Source organism: Nannospalax galili, unplaced genomic scaffold, assembly GCF_000622305.1.
Source record: "Nannospalax galili isolate Female #2095 unplaced genomic scaffold, S.galili_v1.0 scaffold374, whole genome shotgun sequence".
In the NCBI taxonomy this organism is placed as follows: domain Eukaryota; kingdom Metazoa; phylum Chordata; class Mammalia; order Rodentia; family Spalacidae; genus Nannospalax; species Nannospalax galili.
In genome coordinates, this window is record NW_008333879.1 from 116,298 (window position 1) to 124,829 (window position 8,532).

At 42.1% G+C, this 8,532-nt stretch overlaps 1 protein-coding gene across 2 annotated transcripts in view; it reads right to left on the reverse strand.

The window, feature by feature from the left end:
- Ston2 (stonin 2) overlaps nucleotides 1-8,532 on the reverse strand; it is a 158,572-nt gene that overhangs the window by 83,287 nt on the left and 66,753 nt on the right. The window lies entirely within an intron of this gene.

Here is an 8,532-nt window from a genome sequence, read left to right on the forward strand (position 1 = left end):
GTTTCAGGGTTTCCAGTTTCAGTTGAGGTCTTTGATCCATTTGGAGTTGACTTTTTTGCAAGGCGAAAGATAAGGATCTAGTTTCATTCTTCTACAGGTGGAGATCAAGTTTTGCCAGCACCATTTGTTGAAGATGCTGTCTTTCCTCCATTGTGTGTTCTTGGCATGTTTGTCAAATATCAGGTGGCTGAAATTGCATGTATTCAGGTTTGGATCTTCAGTGATGTTCCATTGATCTATTGTTTTTTTGGTGTCTGTTTTTGTGCCACTACCATGCTGTTTTTATGACTGTGGCTCTGTAGTATAGTTTGAGATCTGGTAATAGTAATCCCCCTAGCATTGCTCTTTGTGTTCAGGGCTGCTTTGGCTATCCAGGGTCTTTTGTGCCTCCATATGAATTTAAGGATACATTTTTCTAATTCTGTGAAGTATGTCATGGGGATTTTGTTTGGGATTGCATTGAATTTATATATTGCTTTTGGTAGGATGCTCTTATTCAAGATATTAATTCTTCTAGTCGATGAGCATGGGAGGCTCCCCCATCTTCTGGTGTCTTCCTCAAGCTCTTTCTTCAAAGATTTAAACATAAGGTAATGAAGGACAAGTTAAGCCTAGTGCCCATGGCCACTTAGGCCCTTAGGTCTCAGCAGAGCTGCCTAGGATGGATGGAGTCTTGTCTGCACATTCACCAGTTGTTCCACAGCTGACAGAGCTGGGAAAGAAGCCTACTCTGGGCCTGAAAACTGTGTGTTAGAAGGGACACCAAGTTCTAGATCCAACTCAAGTTCTCCATATGCATCTTCTTAATCCTCCTCAATTTATATAGTCTCCCTCAGTCAACCTGTCTTGATTATGAATAGTTTAGTGACAAAGAAATATTTCACAAGAGTTGTGGGTTAATTCTAGGTATAGTATCACCTAACCGATCCTATCTATAATGTAATACCATTTCCTATACAAAATGGAGTGACATTTGAGTTAGAACTATTACACATTTAGAATGATATTGGCTGTGGGTTTGTCATATATAGCTTTAACTACGTTGAGGTATGTTTCCTCCAGCCCAATTCCCTTTAGGATTTTGAACATAAATCCATGCTGAATTTTGTCAAAAGCCTTTTCTGCATCTATTGAGATGACAATGTAAACCCTCACCTGAATATCCAGTCACTCTTCCCAGCCAACAAGTCCAGCCTTGGAATAGAAAAGAAAAATGGGGAAGAACCCAATAGAAGGATGTTTTTGGAAGCCCTTGCCAAGAAACTCCAATGGACTCTCATATATACATTTGAAAATTGCTCTGTTCTGACTTTTTTCTAGTTCCCTGTCTAGAACTTGTAATGCTAATTACTCTTGCCTTTACTTCTCCTTCACATCTCCTATTCATGATTCAAGGACCTTCTTCTCCCCTTAGAGACAAAAGTTATGCGATTTGGGAATCTTTTAGATAGATCCACTGAAGGGGTACTCCAATTGCCTCACCCTGCATCCCTGTTCTGCATGGAAGAAGCCAGAGCAGTCTGCATCCTCATTCCCTATTGGCAATTTGGGTAACCCCTTCAGAGGATGGTGTGATAAGAAGAGGAAGTAGGAATTGGCTAGACAGTTGGGGTAAAAAGACCCCAAAGAAATGTAGCCAGTTTCTTGGCTAAAAGTCAAAATGTCCTTGGGTGTGTTAGCAACATAGTCTGTTCTAAGGCCAAAAATGTCAAAAGTATTCGGCAGCTTGTATCTAATCCTTAAAAGATTTTAGGGTTACCTCTTCAGAGGAGGGAATGTTGGAGGGGAAGGAGTGGGCATGTATTTGATCAAAACACCTTATATGCATGTATGAAATTCTCAATAAAGTTTTTATAAAAATTTAAAAAAAGAAAAGAAAAGAGCCAAGGGCTCTTCCCAAGCCCATGAGAACCCTGAGGAACAGATCCTCAAATGACCTTAAGTGTAAAAATAAATTGATTTATTTGGGCCAACCGTCTTAAATACCCAAAAGGAAAGTATAACCGAAGAGTAAAGTCATCAGTATATTTCTTTAAGAGTTCAAGGGATTTTTACACTTCTGAGATATTAGGCTTAAGTCCATATGAGTTCAAGGCCAGCCTGGTCTACATAGTGAGTTCCAGGTCAGCTGGGGCTACAGGGAGACCCTGCTTCAGAAAGACCAAAAAAAAAAAGTTATTTAGAAAATTATTTCTCATTGATGATTTTGTTCCTAATCATTAAGTGCTGCTCGGATGTAAAGACTTCAAATCTTGGTCTCTAATACTGTAGTGTCCACCTGTAGCTAAAGGAGACAACCCGCTACTGTTCTAAAATAATGGGAATTTTTTTTTCTTCCCCTATCTAGAAGCCTTTGAAAGGAAACTGACATTGATTCTAACTACTCCAACAGCTATCAAAATACCTGAAAGCAAATCCTGAATCCATCACTCTAGAGTCCAGCCTTGGAAGACAAAAGAAAAATAAGGAAGAACCCAATAGAGGGATGCTTTTGGAAGCCCTTGTCAAGAAATTCCAATGGACTCTCATATAAACATTTGAAAATTGCCAGTTCTGACTTTTTTCTAGTTCCCTCTCTAGAACTTGTAATGCTAATTACTCTTGCCTTTACTTCTCCTTCACATCTCCTATTCATGATTCAAGGACTTCCTTCTCCCCTTAGAGATAAGAGTTATGCAATTGGGGAGTCTTTTACATAGACCCATTGAAGGGGTACTCCAATTGCCTCACCCTGCATCCCTGTTCAGTATGGTAGAAGCCAGAGTGGTCTGCGTCCCTATTCCCTATTGGCAATTTGGGTTACCCCTTCAGAGGATGGTGTGATAAGAATAGGAGGTAGAAATTGGCTAGGCAGTTAGGGTAAAAAGACCCCAATGAAAAGTAGTCAGTTTCTTGGCTAAAAGTCAAAATGTCTTTGAGCCTCTTAGCAACATACTCTGTTCCAAAGGCCAAAATGTTGAAAGTATTTGGGAGCTTGTATGTAATCCTTAAAAGATTTTAGGGTTACCTCTTCAGAGGGGGAATGTTAAAGTAGCCAAAAGCCCCATAAAAATAAATCAATCAATCAAAGAAGAAGAAAGAGTACATGAAGCTATGAGGAAAAAGTGATGGGGAGATACAGGAGAGGTTGAAGGGGAGGCAGTGGGCATAGATTTGATCAAAACACCTTATTTGCATGTATGAAATTCTCAATAAATTATTTTTTTTTAAAAAGTCTATTTAATCAGGGAGACATGTAGCACAAATTTCAGTAACTTCTGAGACAGATTTCTCATGAGTGTTTGTTTTTTCTTTGGGGTACAGAATTGGATCCCATTTCTGCACTAGCAGCAAGGAGTAGCCAACTCAAGAGTGCTGGTCAACAGAACATGGAACATGAACTTCCACTTCTAGCCACCACTGGATGGAGCAGACCCTGAGCACCTAGAGAGGCTCCCCCCACCCCAACCCCCCTACTCTGGAGCTCACCCTGGCTTCCATCTGCACTAATGGAGGTATGAATGCAAAGTAATCTTGAAATATGTTGAATCTTTGTAATCTTGGGGCCATTACTGCTGCTAGCCCTGCAGGAGAAAGGTATTGCATAAATTATTTAAATCTGGGGCTGGAGAGATGGCTTAGCAGTTAAGAGGACTGGCTGCTCTTGCAGAGGACCTGGGTTCAATTCCAGCACCCTCATGGCAGCTAACAACTGTCTGTAACTCCAGTTCCAGGGATCCAAGGTCCTTTTCTGACCTCCATAGGCATTGTACAACAGAGGTGCACTTACATACATGGAAGCAATACACTCATACACATAAAATAAAAATAATAAATAAAATAGTTTAAATTAATTCAATATTATTAATACATCAATATATAATTACTGTATAATAATACAGATTGTCATTGATGTGCTGTTATATGATATATATTGGTATATCAGTTGGTATGACAATATTCCTAATACCAATATTGATAATAATAAAACACAGAGCAAATCCTTGAAATTTGGTAAACTGCAGTTGTTTCCTTGATTTAAAGTTTTTTCTTGCTTTTTCTCACAGGCTACAATAAAGAATGAATAAAATTGTGTATTTGGAACCTTTTAAAAAAAGATTTTAGTTTTATTTTATGTGTATGAGTATTTTGCCTGTATGTATGTAAATGTACCACTTGAATACTTGAAGAGGCCAGAAGAGGGTGTTGGATCCCCTGGAAGTGAAATTACAGATGATTGTGAGATGCCATGTGGGTGCTGGGAACAGAATCTGGGTCCTCTGCAAGAGCAGCCAGTGCTCTTAACCCCTGAGCCATCTCTCCAGCCCTAAAACCTAAAAGTCTTTTTAAAATTAATGTATTTCTCATAATATAAGATAATGACCATAACAGCTCTTGCAAATGTCTTCTTCTAGTTCCTTAAGCCACATTCCTGGTTTCAGACCTAGTGAAGATGAGATAGTGTTCTTTGTTCCATGGCAGAAAGAGTCTGCCCTTACTCCCAGCAACTCTGTCCTAGTTAATACGATCTGGACAGATATGATGTGATCATCATCATTCATTGGGACAATGCTTTTTAATACAGGGTGAGAATGTAGACCTGTGGATACATTAAAAAGTAAATTTATACATAGGGGCTACATTTAAAAAACCATACTGTCGGGGCTGGAGAGATGGCTCAGCGGTTAAGAGCACTAACTGCTCTTGCAGAGGACCCAGGTTTGATTTCCAATACTCACATGGCAGCTACGAATCGTCCTTAACTCCAGTTCCAGGGGAATCCGATGCCCTCTTCTGACCTCCACGGCATTGCACAACATGGGTGCACTCACATACATGCAGGCAATACACTCATACACATAAAATAAAAATAATAAATAAAAATATATTTAAAAAATCATGCTATCAAGTATTCTTTATACCTAAGTTTGAATTTGAAGTTTGAATTTTTTCCTCCAAATGTCTGGTTCTGAGTCCTGTTCTTGGAAAAATCAACATATTGCTCACTCAAACCATCACTGCAAGAAAAGGGCCTCAAAGTACATTTGGGTGCTAGCAACTGAGACACGGCAATGCAATGACAGCAGCTGAGTGGTTGCTCACCCACAGAGATCCAGTAAGCTCTTGGGATGGTGTCTAGACTCTTCTGGGTAATGCTATTAAGCACACTGTGACAAAAAGTTCTGCCCAAATCGTATACAACAAAGGTAAAGACAACACAGCTTTCTTCTTTCTTTTTATATGAGTGCATGTTCATGTATATTCACTTGTGTGGAGATGCATGTGCATCTGTGTGTATATAATTGTAGAGGCCAAAAGATAACCTTGAGTGTCCTTCTTCAGCTTTCCACCTTGTCTTTCTGTTTTGTTTTGTTTTTGAGAAAAGGTCTCTCACTGGCCTGGGACTGGTAAGCTAGGCTGGCTGGCCAGCAAACCCTAGGGACCTACTACCTCTACTTCCCCATTCTTTTGTTTTGTTTCGTTTTGTTTTTTTGAGATAGGGTCTCACTGTGTAGCCTTGGCTAGCCTGGGACTCACGTAGACCAGGCTAGAGCTCAACTGGCTTCTGCCTCCAGAGTACTGGGATTAAAGGTTTGTTGTCACCATGCCCAGTTAAACAGGGAGCTCTTTTGTTTATTTGTTTGTTTCAGGGAGAGAAATAATGGCCTTGGGTGTGCTAAATAAGCACTCTACCACTGCAACCACATCCCAAGACCAATATACATTCCAATATACACTCCTACAACCCAGAAGGCCACATTGGAATTCTGATTATTTGGACTCCTTGGAATCAGCATAGGAGCATCACAATGGAACCTGAATCAGCCTGTAGCCTACTCCCTTTGTACTGCTCCCCATATAGCTTCATCCTGCATGGTAAAGGCCCTTATTTGCTTCAAGTGGCCCCCATCCACAACGTTCAAGGTCTAGGTCTATCTTCCAAAGTATAAAGGTGGCACACAGCAGCGTGTCTACACTGGAGTGTGCAGATCCTGGAAGAGGCCCTGGGCTGGCACATAGAGATCCTGGGGGCTGGTACACATGAGCCATGGTCTATATGGTGGGTACCAGCACCTGTCTTGAAGACAAGGGGCAGAAAAGAGTCAAGCCAGGGTATGAGGGATGGTAAGGAATGAGGGATGGTAAGGAGTAGCTCTGACAGGGAAAGGGAACACATGGCAATTACTGCTAGCAATGACCCTTCTGCCTGTATTTCCGTGGCCCCAAAGTAAGTCATGAGGCAGAGCCTAATGTCCTGGGGCAGGAACATCATCCAGTTGTAAGAGCAGTTGGGGACTGGAGAGATGGCTCAGCAGTTAAGAGCACTGGCTGCTCTTGCAGAGAACCTGGGTTTGGGTCCCAGCACCTACATGGCAGCTACCAACCATCAGTAATTTCAGTTCCAGGGATCTGATGCCCTCTTCTGACCTCCTTGGGCATTGCATGATATGGGTGCACTTGCCAGGCACGGTGGTGCACGCCTTTAATCCCAGCACTTGGGAGGCAGAGGCAGGCGGATCTCTGTGAGTTCAAGGCCAGCCTGGTCTACATAGTGAGTTCCAGGCCATCTGGAGCAACAGGGAGACCCTGTCTCAAAAAGACTGAAAAAAAAAAATATATATATATATGGGTGCACTTACATACATACAAGCAATATACTCATACACATAAAATAAAAATATAAATCAAATATTTTTAAAAGGGTGGGATTGGGGTTAGGTATATCACAAAGGTACATGGAATGCTTTCACCAGAAATGTAACCTTTCTTAGTCATCAAGACTGAAGTTTCAAGAAAGGAGACAAAGTCCAAGAGCTAAAAGTAAAGATTAACAGCTCATGACTGGTTACTTTTGAAAAAGCAGAGAAGTGGTGCCTTGCCTTGCACATAGCAGACACTCAGTGCAGGAGGGGCCAGGATTGAAGTGCACCAAAGTGGAAATGGCCCCTCAATCCAGCATCCATCCTTTGTGGGCAAAGAATAATAAATTGGCAAAAGGGAAGTAGTAAGCCTCCAGGAACACACTCAGCCTGGAGTTAGTGTGTTGCTTGAAGCAACCAATTTGTACCAACCAATCTTGGGGAGGGGACCAGGACAACTGCCAGTGGACCCAGCTCTAGCTGTCTTCTCCCTCCTGGCTCCCCTCCCTATCAACTCTCTGGGGACGGCTTCCTGATTCCAGTTCTGCAGTGGAATGCCATAGTTGTCAGCTGGGTCACAAAGCATGTTAGGTGGGTGTACCCTTCAGTCATGAAAACTGAAAGAATAAAAGAAACTACTCAGACTTGTGACATGAGGGGCAGTTATGAAGAGAACCAACGAGAGGGGAGACAGGGAGATGGAAGGGGTGCAGGAGAAGCTGGAACGAAGTATGATACACATGCATGAAAGTGGCATATGTAAAAGGTTACTTTACATGCATTTTATTATTTTTAATTTATGTGTATTGCCTGCATGTGTGTAAGTGCACCTGTGTCATGCAATGCCTATGGAGGACAGAAGAGGGTGTTGGATACCCTGGAATTGGAGTTACGAACAGTTATTAGCTGTGGGCGGTGCCACCCCTGGGCAGGTTGCTCTGTATTATTCAAATAAGAAAGCAGGGTGAGCAGGGGTCAGGGGAGCAAGCCAGTAAGCAGCATTCTTCCATGGCCTGTGCTTCAGCTCCTGCCTCCATGTCCTGCCCTGAGTTCCTACCTTGGGCTCCCTGATAAACTGTGACCCAGGAGACATAAGCCAAATAAACCCTTTCCTCCCCAAGTTAGTATTAGTCAGAGTATTTTGTCAGTGCAGTGGAGAAACAAACTAGGACAACTATGTACTACTGTGTGTATTAAAGGAAAGAAATCAGAGGATGCACATGTGCCTTATAAATAACAAAGATCTCCTGAAATCCCACTGTGCACATGATAATCACTATTCACCCATGAATCTGGGCCTGTCTAGTTTAAGCTCTGCCAGCTGCAGCAGGATTAGGCCAAGACAGAAAAGCAGGTTACATCTTGCAGAGACACCCATCTAAGGGCGGGTAAGGTTCTCATACCAACTCAGCAAATAATAAGAGTATCATCCTGAACAACTAAAAAGTTGTCACAAAACTTGAGGCTACCATGGACTGGAGAGATGGCTCAGTGGACAAAAGTGCTTGCTGGGCAAACATGTGAGCAAGTTTGGATCCCTAGAACCAAAGTACAAGCCAGGCAGGTGTGGTGGTTGCTTGTGATCCCAGCAGGGAGAGAGGTTCCTCCGGGCAGAATGCTTAGCTAGACTAGCTGGAATTGGCGAGTTCTAGGTTCAGTGAGAGACACTGCCTCAAAAAATAAAGCAGAGAGACCAAGGAAGACACACAACATCAACTTCTCTCCTCCACATGCACATATGTGCACATGCACTCACATGTTTACCAACACACATGTAAGCACATATACACAGGTATGCACGCACACTACATATACATGCAAAAAAATTGGAAACAAAAATCTTCAAAGTCTCCAATCTAGACCTCTTTACCTGACAGTAACATTTCTTTCTGAGGAAGGAGGAGAAGCGGGG